Source organism: Rutilus rutilus (assembly GCF_951802725.1).
Source record: "Rutilus rutilus genome assembly, chromosome: 8".
Lineage (NCBI taxonomy): Eukaryota > Metazoa > Chordata > Actinopteri > Cypriniformes > Leuciscidae > Rutilus > Rutilus rutilus.
The window spans coordinates 27,203,458-27,216,974 of NC_140222.1; positions in this window are offsets into that span (position 1 = coordinate 27,203,458).

Genomic DNA, 13,517 nt, shown 5'->3' on the forward strand with positions numbered 1-13,517 from the left:
TGTGAGTGATTCCTGTTAACAGGAATAACAGGGAGTGATTCCTGTTATTTAAGCCAGCGCAAATACCTGTGTTTACATCATAGACTGTAAAAAATAGGTTTACATCCTGTTTTTGGTTGAAGTCCAAAGTAGTCGATTGCCGAGTTCACGCGCATGATCATAGGTAACTAAACCTATGTGCGTGAACTCGGCAATCGACTACTTTGGACTTCAACCGAAAACGGGATGTAAACACAGGTATTTGCGCTGGCTTAAATAACATCATTTTTATACATATCTTTCACATCTACTGCAGTCAGATTCACTCGTGTTCACTCTGAAGGAATCACTCACATTTTCTGTGCACTTGTAATGACACATCAAGGATGTTAAGAGGCTAAAAGAAGGTTTAAAACTTGCCCCATTGAAGTCAACAGGGTGCAAATTTTAAAAATAGAATAACTCGGTGTAGGCAACACCGATTTTTGTCGTTGTTCTCTGTATTGACAGCACTCCAAATGTACAAAAAAATGAGCTCAATGTTAAAATTGACCGGAGTTCTCCTTTAAAATGCTGCTTACCTAAGTAGCTCATTTATATCAGACACCATATTTCTTCGACATATTCAGCATGCGTTCATATTTGAAAATACGGCTGACAGTTCTTTTAAGGGCACCTTGGGAAAAACAGTTAGTTACCGAATCATAGTTCGCACCGAGGGGACGGGAGTGATGATTAAGCCAGCATGGGTCAAAGGATCACCTGTCCCTCTCCCTTCTCAGGCCAATGTGCACAGATCAATACATAATATCTTACAAATTGAATTCGACCTGAATCGACCCAAAGAGGCGGGAGCCTTGCTCTGCGATTTGTAGACAGCTCCACTGCAAATCCTGATGATCAGCATGGATTAAGTGCATATGTGCATGTATGCGTTTTTGGGGTGTATAAATAGGTTTGTGACATATGGAGAGTGTGAGCCATGGAAACAACGAGGGAAGTACAGCATCAAATGCACATATTCACAAATACTCTTTGATTATTCAGATACCGTAAACTGCACTTCTGTGTTGAACAGTTCCTGTTTCTGACTTCCTCTTTTATCACCATAAACATGCCTGTTTTAAGGATAGTTCACACAGCGTCAACAAACACCAACAGGTTTAAAGAGATAGCTAACCTAAAACGGCAAACTGTCATCATTTACTCACTCTTGTGTCCTCCAAAAAGCTTACAAGTAAGTGGTCCACAACTTGCGTGCAAATATTCCAAGTATAAAGTCATATGATAGCTTTGTGTGAGAAACAAGCAAGTTGTTTAGGCAATGCCATATTAGCAAAACCTCTGCACAAATTTGGGGGTTAAGTAGTTAATTTGTTAATAGTGTAGAGATAAATAAAGCAAGTGGTCACTCTCAAACCAAGCAGCTTTTTCATGGTAAATGTGGTGAATTTGAGTGTTCAAAGCTCAACAATCTTGAACCCAAAGCAAAATCTGTGTAGGGTCATTTTTCACCTTGTGTCTCTCACACAAAATTTCAGATTGCACACTGAGATGATGCATTTCGTATAATTTTTTGCTGTATAACGGAAAATGCGACTGCAACTTTATTCACTAAATCTCGAAATGATCGAGAGGCTGCTCACTGCAGAATCAATGGGTGGATCTTGACGTCCAGCTTGCTGAAAATAATGGGTTGAGATAAATGGTCCAACCACACCATACCTCTACCCATAACCCTATCGCTAAACATAACTCCACCCAAACATAACTCCAACTGTCCACAGAGGGGGAGCTGGACGTCATTTGGCTCTGCAGTGAGCACTACTTGAAATGATCTTTCCTCGGAGAGCTTATGAGAGCAATTGCGATGTCCGATTCATCCATTCTTTTGAGTTCTATGTTTTGAAAGAATCACTTGATCTGGTTCACAAAAATGATCTAACAAATCGGACTGATCGGGGCTAAGTTTCCTGAAACATTGTTTAAAGGTAGGGTATAATTTTCAGAGAGGCTAGCAATAGCGAGCTAGCTTTGAAAGCATAAGATTCCTCCCTCCCTTCAGAGCATCTCCAAAGCCACGACTCCTCCAAAAGACATGAACGTATACAGCAGGGAGCAAACCAAAGCATCACGAGAGACATAACATTACAATAATTAACATAAACAACTTAAAGAGCCATGCTGATGATGTGGGATGTCTGCGCGAGCATGAAAATACAGGCAGTTGACAGGCAGGTAGGACACCGTATCATTGCATTCGGACCGAATGCAATGATTGGACAGACATTTTATGCTCCTACTCCTTCAACAGACGAGATATATACATCTGAAAAACTTTAGACAACTTAACTTAGTGATTGCTGTCAGGATGTGAAGAGACTTTCAACCAGCATAACAAAGAATGTTTCTGGAACAAAGCACCTACCCTGCCTTTAAGTAGACAGTAGAAACCACTGGCACTAGTGGTGTCTAAGATCCACTTAAGTTCAAAGTACACTTTAGTTTTAACACAAACACTTAGTGTATACATACAGCCAAATGCTGAAAGTTTATCCTTGTCCAGGGTCAGGGCTATTTTTCTTCAGAAGTTATAACCAATAAAAATGTATTCGTACTTATTTAAACCAGAGTTGCGTGTATCTCTTAACCACCTTAAACAAGCTCTTATTGACGTGGGTGCAGTGTTGGGGAAGCTACTCAGTTACTATCAAAAATTTGCGACCAGTAGCTACATTTTACAATGACATTGTATATTAAAAATAATTGAATCATGAGCTGCTTGCGTGAGCACCAAGCTATATCGCGATTTTGTTTTCTGTTCGATTGACAGATGTTTTGCAAAAGCAATGGTGCAAAACACACCTGTAGTGATATCTTAGGTTCATTATAAAACTGTGGATAAAACATACCTAGGTTACACATAACATTTTTTGTTTTGCTTTAGGTTTACAATAGCCTGGGTTTCCCCATGCTGCCTTGCGATTTTATTCGCGCTGCTAGGCAGCCTGGACACCATGGATCAGATTTTCCCCTCAAAAAGGGAACCAATCACAGAACGGGGAGGGAGCAGCAAGACGATGACGACGTCTATGCGACACACCGAAGCAGTTTGTTTATATCTATGGATCCAACATGGCATCAGACGCGAAGTTACCTTTCGATGCAGCCTTAGATAGTGTTCTAAGTAGTTTAGAACGCAAGTTTATTTCGTCTTCTTCCTCGTCGAATTTCTGTCGCTCTACATACGTCATCTGGTATAATTGAAACGATTGGCTATGAGCTATGTACAGGCGCATTTGATAGACATTCGTAGCGCCCAATAAACGGCTCTGGGCATTCGTAAACCACGCCTCAAATACGAGAAAATGAACATGTGGTTCCCAGACCACATCTCAATGAGACGAGGTCTGACGTTAGCCAGGCTAGGTTTACAATGCTTTTGAGAAAAAGTTTTTTGTTTCTTTAGTTCAACCCGCTCACTCAATGATCCGGTTACAGTGGTTAACAGCTTACTGGACGAGACAGTTATTAGTGAATAGCAACATACATTTTGGTCATTTTCCTCTCATAAAGCTATTGTATCTTCAGTCATTGCAACTGCATGAGAAAGAGCAACCAGCAATATTTTTATAATTTCTGATTTTGTGTTCAGCCGAATAATTTGTCAGATTGGGAACAAGTCGAACGACATGAGGGTTAGAAAATAATGACAGAATTTTTGGGTGAACTATTTCTGTAACACACTAATAAATAATCCCAAACTCATCAGAATTTGCTGTATTTGTTTATTGTGGCAGTGTACATTGAGTCATTTGAGAAGATAATGAGGAATATTCTATGTGCAAATTGTGTAAATTCCTCTTCATTTTATGGACTTTTCAAGTTGCTCTCAATGCAAATGTGTTTTCAGTCAGTTTCACTGCCAACCGCTTAGTTAAAGACAGTGTTATGAAACCAAACAGGGGTAAAGCTGTTGCAACAAGGTCAACTGAATAAAAGCATACTGTTCCTGTGTATACCGTAATGCGCACATATATGTCTTTATTCTAGAATGCGTGTCAGCATGTGTGTAAATGTGAAACTGGCTGGGTTGTAGCAAGGCGCCTGATGAGCTCTTTGGGTGAAATGACTGTTTCTCTGAAGCTGTTCGGATACTTACCAGAAACCATTTAAAAAAAAAAAAATCTCTCGGACAAGATTTAAAAAGAGCAAGGCACATGCACACTTATCGGTGCAATCTTCAGTGTGACGGCGTTTGTTTTACAGAAACCGCACAGAGTCATTTCATAAATAACCACGTGATGCGTTTCTCTGGGTTAAAGGGTTAGTTCATCCAAAAATGAAAATTCTGTCAGTAATTACTCACCCTCATGTTATTCCAACCCGTAAGACTTTTGTTCATCTTCGAAACACAATTTTTTTTTTAATTAAATCTGAGAGATGTCTCACTCCTCCATAGGCTTCTCTGTAATTTAAACTTGCCGGCCCAGAAAGTTAGTAAAGACAATGTTTAAAATAGTCCAAGTGACTACAGTGGCTCAACCAGAAGTTTATCAAGCGACGAGAATACTTTTTACGTATTTGTACGTCAGAACGTAGGCTCACTATTGGCCAGCATCACACGCATCACACCAGCGTCGGCCAATAGTGAGCCTACGTTCTGAAGTACAACCCAGAAGTGCTGCGCTGTTACACTACGTGAACTCACTCAGAGGCCCACACAGAAGAAAATGAATAGTTGAATAAAGTCGTTATTTTTGTGCACAAAAAGTATTCTCGTCGCTTGATAAACTTAAGGTTGAGCCACTGTAGTCACATGGACTATTTTAACGATGTCTTTACTAACTTTTCTGGGATGGCAGATATCAGTTACCAGCTCTCAGATTTCATCAAAAATATCTTAATTTGTGTTCCGAAGATGAACGAAAGTCTTACGGGGTTGGAACAACATGAGGGTGAGTCATTTCATTTTTGGGTGAACTAACCCTTTAAAGTGAGACTACGATAATTGTCGCAATGCTTGCAATCTTTGCGTCACATTAGAATAAATGGGCTCTCGTGTTGGTGTGTGGGTTGTTTCTGCGTATGTTCGCCAAGGTTAACGGCACATTCATTTGAGTCTATCCAATTGATGTCTTGCGATCGATTGAACAGAGAGCCTCTTGGCCAAGCAACCCACCTACTCCCATGAGTCTCGGAGCACGGTGTCCCCCACCCCGTCGGTCACATGATTGCAGATGTCTGAAAGACCTTCTCCACATTCTGCACCAGCCCGCTTAACAAAATCCCTATTGATTGAACCACCCCCCCCACCCATAGAAAGGCGAGGACAGCACTTCGGGGTTCTTGAATGATCCCTCCATGAACAATTAAATCCAACTGAGAAGTGTTTATTTTGAAGCCCAGCGAATGTTCCTCAGATGCCAGAGGCCTTTCTTGTGGCCCAGAGGGACTAAATATGGTGGATATACAGTCTCTAGTGGATATGAAAGTAGGTCATCAAAATTATTTAGTGACAAAAATATCAGTCTGATTTAATATCTAATCTTATGTGCAGTACAGAAGCTGATGCAACAAGCACCTATCATGCTTTTTTTAATTTGACCTTTTCTTTAGTGTGAAATATAACTATTCCATGTGAACAATCTGTAACGTTATAAAGCACAAAGGGAGTTAGTATCTCCAACAGAAAAAAACCTGCCTCAACTTAGCTACTTATGTTACATGCTTGCATAATGTCTGTCTACTGGCTGCTTTGGTCCCTCTTCAAAGAACAATTGGGTAAGTGATTTCACTATGCAGAGGAAACACAGTTTTTTTCTTTTTGAGGCTTTTAAAACATTGAATGGACTTACAATACAAACACTATAGTTACCATAGATATAATACGGTTTACACCTGCTCGTGAGGGCATAGAGAGAAACCCGATTATAGTAAGGGCCTTTACATTTCCAACACAAGCTCTAAGCGGTTGACCAATCACAGACTGGGCTTTTTGGAAAAGCGGCTTTAAAGAGACAAGAACTAAAACAGAGCGTTTTAAGCAGTAGGTGAAAAGAGGTGTTGCAGCGTTGTATAGTATGATAAAAATTAGTTTTTTTTTTAATTTAAATCATGTAAATGTACTAGCAGACCCCAAAAATTTAATGTTGAACTTGTAAAAAAGCATATATGGGAACTTTAAAGGTTCCTCTCAACAAAGAGATCTTGAAAAGGTGGAAACACTGCATACTAAGCATGCTAATCTACAAAATGCCAACTGTGGGAATAGATACATATATTGCACAAGATTTCACTGGCTTAAACGCCCCATGGTTTGGTGTGGCTAACATTTCAAAGGTGAGAAAGTATTCTGACAGCTGAACATGCCAAGGATCTATTTAACACCTGATTTGTTTTAGTAGATACTCATAGTACTCATAAACACCAGAGCGATTTCGATATCCTCAAAATCCTCAAACTATTTACTTTTTATATCATGTTAAATTGGACCTATTATGCCTCTTTTTACAATGTGTAATATAAGTCGTAAGTGTCCCCAGAATGTGTCGTCTGTGAAGTTTCAGCTTAAGAGACCCCACAGATCATATACCATGCCAAAATGCAACTTTTTAGGTGGAAGCCAAAACACACTGTTTTTGTGTGTGTGTCTTTGAATGCAAATGAGGTGCTGCTCCCCGCCTCCCTTTCCAGAGGAGGGCTGTGCCTTTAAAGCTTCCGGAATATTCCGGAAACAACAAAACAGGATAAACAGTATGAGGCCATTTCCACAGAACGCATTTACATTCCACTGCGCTGATTTTCCATTATTTTCTATGTAAACACGCTAGACGGACCTTGCATTTTTTTTTTTTTTTTTTTTTTGGGGGGCCATTCCGGCACAATTGCGTCTTAAAATTAGAATTTTGCATAGTAGATCCCCTTTAAAGAAACAATTATTTGTAACAAATTTTTATCTTCTGAAAAAAACATCACCAGTTCATCTTTTCGATCCCTCCCCATCCAATCACTTGGCTCCATTCTTGTAGGTAACACCCACTGTTTACGATCCAGTCAATCCCTGATCAAATGGTCAAAGTTTGGCTGGTTAGCATAAGCTGATACATTTTGTAGATATACACCATCTGGACCCAAAAAGCATGTTTGTCTATTGATGGCCATTGCATTTTTTTGAATAAATAATAAATTGCAAATATTTCTCTCTTTTTTGTATATATATATATATATTTTTTTTTTTAAGTATTTTTCTTCTTGAATATCCTATCTAATTTTGGAAATACAGATGTAAAATTGATTTGCAAACTAAACGATCATATCGACTTTAAACTTGAATGTAAAACAAGCCAAACTTAGCATATACCATAACTTGAAATGACTTGACAAGTTTGATGCTAAGTTTGTTTACCCAGTGGGAGGTGGCTGCAGTTTCTTCACACATCGAGCCAGAAATGATTTATTATGTCACTCAACACCCTAAAACCTTAACCCGCACACACACAGACACACACACACACAAGCAGCACCTGTCCTTAGTCCCTCATCAGTGCATTTCTGTGATCTGAAGTGGGTGGGTGGGTGTTAAGACAGGGCCGTATGGGAAACCAAGCTGTCAGTATGATTATCACAGAACAGAACCGGGTAAGGGGGAGGGAACGGATAACGTGATAGGGGCTTTTGTGAGGCTGACACATAAACATCAGCTGAAATCCAGACATTCATAATCACTGATATAGACAGAGGGGTCTCATGGATTGGATGACAGTGTTTTGGTTCGCTCTCTCTCTCAGCTTCTCTTTCAGTCATCGGCGAACACGTAACACAACAAATCACACCTCATTTCGGTACCCAGAAGACTTTGCCCAGATGATATGTCTTTGATTGCAGCATGAAAGGAAACCACTGACTCATATTATTCATTCAAATCATGCCTACAAGAATCTAGAGCGTAAATTTCCAGAGGAATCGCGATCGCAGCACTGTTCATCGAGCCGGTTGGTTATTGAGAGGCGGTAAAGGTCAGAGGAAGGTCACCGGGGAACAGGCTTCACTCAGGTTCTCCTCATTGATCTAGACTGCAAATAGCTTTCGGGCTCTTTATGGCACTAGTGTGGTACATTTAACTAGCAAACATACAAAATCACTGGTAAAGATGACATTTACAGCCATTTTTTGTTTACCGTCCAGTAATTGCATAACAATAGACAATTTAGTAAAATAAGCCTTTCCAGTACAGCCTATATGGCAAAAAATAAAATAAAAAGATTTGGAGATATATTTTTAAATACTTTATATATTTTAAATACAACACTTTTAAATACTTGCATATACACACACATAAATATAGCATACAAAGCTGCATAAATACTTTCTGAGAAGACAGTGCCTTTCCAAACATTGGACCATGGCCCTCGTGTAGCATTTCTGAGCGAGCACTCTAAAGTTCATCGCCTCCTTTGTTTATTTTATGTCTTCGGCAGCTGTTCTCACTCGCTCTCTCTGTGCGCGAAATGACGTCAAAAGACAGCGATTCGCGAGAGCTCCACCAGGGCTCCTTCTTTCAGTTTGTTACCATAGCAGCCGTTCCCACTTCCTGCCAGAGTGAGGTTTCCTGTGTTCATTCATTTCTTTTCTCTCACTTTCTCAGCTGGATTTAAAGCACTCTGTTTACAGTACCATAAAAGGACCTTGGTGCATTAAGTCGAAGGATCCTGGCTCAATGAAATCTGGAAGTTGAATACCACCTACATGCTGTTCCTTGGCATGAATTGTAATAAAAACAATATTTTTAGAGTGGCTTTGACTGTGCAAAAGCTGTCACCATAATGCTAGAGTGTCGTGGGTGGTTGCCAGAGCTTCTGTGATGATGAGCTTGTTTTTTTCATTTTGATATTTTAAGGAGGGCATGACGTCAAAAAAAAAATGTCAGGGCGATACAACTGTCCTTATATGATATAATGAATAAAATGTGTAGGCTACATGCATGTTAATGGTATGTGGGGAAAATTGGTTAAACTACATGACATTTTGACACTACACTACACTAAACACAGAATGTGTTTTTGCATTCGTACTCTATGTACATATGCGCTAGATTTTTGACGCTTTTGACCGTTCATGTCTTTTTGCAGAATGACACAGCGTTATAAAAATGCGGCGATCAGGTTAAAAGCAGTTCAGTGTTGTTCCCCTAGAACTTATGTGCGTTTCCTTTTCTATGTAGTGGATACTCTTATTTCCACTAGCTCTAAAGTCTCTACAATATTCAGGTCTCTAGATGTGGCGCGGATCTCTTCAACGTAAGTCTGCTGGATTATATTTTGCCCATTTTGTTGTACGCCGAATGAAATTCGCTAGTCGAGTTGTTAGAACAGTGAAGCACACCTCTTTTCAACAAGCCGCAAAATCTGAGGCATCATTTATGCCTACAGGCGCCACTAATAACTGACATTTTTTCTGCGCCCTGCAGCCCACTTTCATTAGATGTGACACTTCTAACACATTTCAGACACTTGTACCCTTCAAGCACAGAGCAAGGGACGGCACCTTTTGCACAATACAGGTCACCCCTGATATCTATTATGCAGATAAAGATACTGCCGAAGGGAGATGCACTTTACGCGAGCCCTCTGCGGTTCTTTAATCAACACCTGCATGTGTCGCATTAGTAGCTTCGTTTTCCCAAGGCCAGGGGATCCAGCTGCACAGATAAAGGGTTTACGTTACAACACCCGTCTTTCAGGGCTTGTACTTCTCCTCACAAGCGGAGTAGATGCGTCTGTTTCAGGTATGCGTGGGTTGGCTGTATTTTCCACTCAGTCAAACCTCAAGGATGTTGAAGTCTCACCGTAAAGGCACGAGACTGCAACCACAGTGTTAGTTAAGGCAGTTGCACAAGGTCTCCAGGATTTTGCACAGTTGGGTGCCGTTTGAAAAGCCTTTCGCAGGGGTGTTCCTGAGGTGTCGGAAAGGGCTCAATGCTAAACTTTAAATGCCAAGTGTCTTTAAATGGCACATGTGCAATCTAACAAGAACACCAGCTGTTCTTCACAAAGTAATGATATCCTGTAAGTTACGTGCCTGTAAAAGCTTCTCCTAACCGATGATCTGAGACTATCAGAGCTGACATTTAACCAGAGAATGCTGGAGCTGACTCTTGGAGCTGATGGTCCGGAGACCCTTTAGGAGGTGCAGGTTGGTCGTCTTCCCACCTGTTTGGGACCGCGAGGATTCCTTGGCCTTTCTCGAAGCGTGGCGCAATAAATCATGTCATTTGCAGTGCAGGCCTTCAGAGCCCTTGAGCAGCAAACATGTAACACAATTAGCTTTGAAAGCCCGTAATTAGACCACAGATCATTTGGTGAGGTTCTGCCTATGCTCGAGGAGCAGGTTAGGTCATGACCGGTAAATGAGAGGCAGCGATTATTAATTTCAAGGGTAATGTTTGCAGCATTCGACGTGCATGCTGAACCGAGGTGGTTTTGGCCTTCTGAAGCATGTGTCATGTTAAAGGTTGCATGTGAGGGGGCTCAAGCAGCGTTGTACTAGAAAGACGAGGACATACCACACTTAGCACGTCCCACATAGGTGTGACACCAAAAAAAAATGTCCCAGCACTAATTAAGCAAACCACATACTGTTAAATTAATGTCATGAGAACTGGGGTAACAAGGACAAAGCATGTAGGTTTTGCAAGCAGGATCACTGACGGATAGCCAGAATCTGAAGTCTGGCTCCATGCTCCAGAAAAACTCACTGTTAATTCACCATGGTGGTGGACCAGGATCAAAGGTTAACCCTGGTGTTGTGACTGGACAGCTGGGAAAGCATGAGAAGCATCCAGAACAGCTCGGTGTTGTCCGAAAGCAGTAGAGAAGGACAGAAAGGAAAAACTATGATGGTATTAAAGGTCCATTCAGCCCCAACAGCTGCATAAATAAGATGAACATTTAAACAGATCACCATTCTTCTCTTGAAAACTACACAGGAAACTAACAGACGTGGACGGAGAGCAAAAAAAAAAATGCCTGTCAAGAAATCACATGAGGGTTTTCACTTTGTGTACTCACAAAGCAACCCTTCTGTAAACGTACTGCAAGACTACCATGATGCATTTCAGTCTTGTTTCACATATTAATTAATAAAAACAACAACTGTAACAACAACAACAATCTTGTACTGTAACTCCAAAATAAATCTGCAGTGGCCGTGTGGTACAGCGGTCACATGATACAAGTCGTAGCTTTGGATAAATCAATTATGAGTCTAATGTTGTGAGTATGAGTTCTACGATCACGTGTCTGCTTTTTACAAGTCTGAATAGTTACGTAATTACGACACAGTGTGAACGCAGCAATTTTACGCAGTCTTTTACACAAAGCACCATTTTTCAATCAGCTAATACAAATAAATGTTAGTGTCATGTGACCAGTCTCAGCTGTGCCCAGTCGAACCGTGGAAATGTCTTCATAACTCAACCTCAAGATCTGCCGTTCGTGGTATAGGTCCTTGGCCACAGGCTCATCTCTGTTCCCCATTGCTAAGTTTCGTTTTAAATACGCACCGCTAACATGCGCTAACTGCAGTTTTCTTCTCACAAGCTGGGTGTGGAGGCAGATGCAAAGCTAAGACAATGCATAAAAGGGTTGTCTGCTTCTGGGAAACTCGTCTGACAGAAGAGTTTTAGCATTACAGGAAACTTAAAAGGTTAGCCTTCAAGCTTTGCTTGGGCAGCAGTTCTTACTATGATAACAGTAGGTTACAACAGTAGTACTTTGTTCTTGTGTCTGCATGCACTTGGACTCAAGTTTTATAAATTTCAGTCTCTGCATATCCTATTAATTGCCAATGGCAATTTTGCATATGAGTTGCACATGTGGAGAAATGTAGGCCTATGTGAACTGCATGATTGGGGCAGATTCAAAAAATGCTACAAAATGCTAATTGACTTTTGGTGGCACAGCTATCAGTTTTTTGTTGTTGTCAGTTTCTCTTTTTTTTTTTTATTGTGAATTACAAAGAAAGTGGTTTCAGAGATTAATTTGAGCTGGTGCAGAATGAGGAAATGAATCAATGTAAAGTTCAAGGAAACTTTGATTGAAGTAGTGAAATGAGAATGTTAGCAAGTTGCAACTGCTACTGCTACTAATCAAAATAAGCTGGATTTTAAGATGGATTAGTTAATGTTTGCTAAGGATACTACATATGCAAACTATCCTACCTGTAAATATCATTACTGAGGAAAAACCATAAGGAACTCGGGTGGTTTTGCTTGTGTAGTTTTTACCAACAAAAGCTACACAAGCTGCACCACACATGTAAACAGCCATAATTCATTCACCATTAATATGGGGGAAAAGATAAAGCAGATTTTAGCAGATGGGTTGTTTACATTTCAAGCAGTGTATTCTGCAGTGTGACATTTGCTATATTTCATCTAAAAGTACTTTAAATATTACATATATTACATTTAACAGAGCAAAAAACACGTCGAGATAAAAAACTACAACGATCCTTTATAATTGTGTTTGGCATTGCAGATTTAAGAGACGCAGAGGGAAGTCACCCACATACTATTTCTGAGATGACCCCATTCACTAGCAGGGATTTTAAATAGAGTAGTTGGAATTAGCGTGCGTGGTGTGTGCCAGTAATCTTCCTCATTTGAAAACCAATTTGAACTCCAATGTTCTTGTATTTTGCTTTAATTTTTCTGCAAATGGCTTCCTCTTATGTTATGAGATATTTTATTTCTTAATTCTTCGGAGAGAGTGGGAGCTTTGAGCTGAAGGCTTCTCCTTAAAACAGCATGTGTGTGTGTGTGTGTGCACCATTTGCCTACTGTACCAGCCAGTCCTGCGCTCACCCTCAATCTGTCATCTCGTCTCAGCTCTCGAGAGGAGGACGGACTGGCTGACAGATGGGGGGGAGCGTTGGGAGTCTCAGTCGCCGTCACTTCGCTCGATCCGGCTCTGATCTGGCACCCCTGCGGTTGAGCGAACGGCAGACACATATAAATCTGTAGGCTTTAAAGCTAGCTTTCATCACGAAACTGCACAGCCATTCTGACACTCCATGGAGTACGGAGATATACTCCACCCTTGTTATAAACTAAGGAATTGGTAATAGAGAAAGACACGAATGAGCAGTAAGGTGGCAACACAAGATAGGCTACTAACATAATTGCTCTGTTCCCAAAGCTACCATTAGCATTTTGAAGCATGTGCTCTTGACACAAAGTCTATCTATCTATCTATTATATGCTTATATAGTATAGCTCTTATATAGTAGCTCAGAGCTTTTCATAGTAAAATATATATAACTTGCAAATTTTTGGGATAAAGTCACACATAGACAAAAAACACAAAATACACCAAAAAATTCATTTTTTTTCTTTCAATTTATTACCTAAAAAAAGAAAATGTCCTATCACAAGTCACACTGAAATGTATTGCTTAAGAAAAAAATATATTTAGATATTTTCCTTTTTTTTTTTTTTACTCGATTATTTCCATTATATTCCACAAAAACAAAACAGG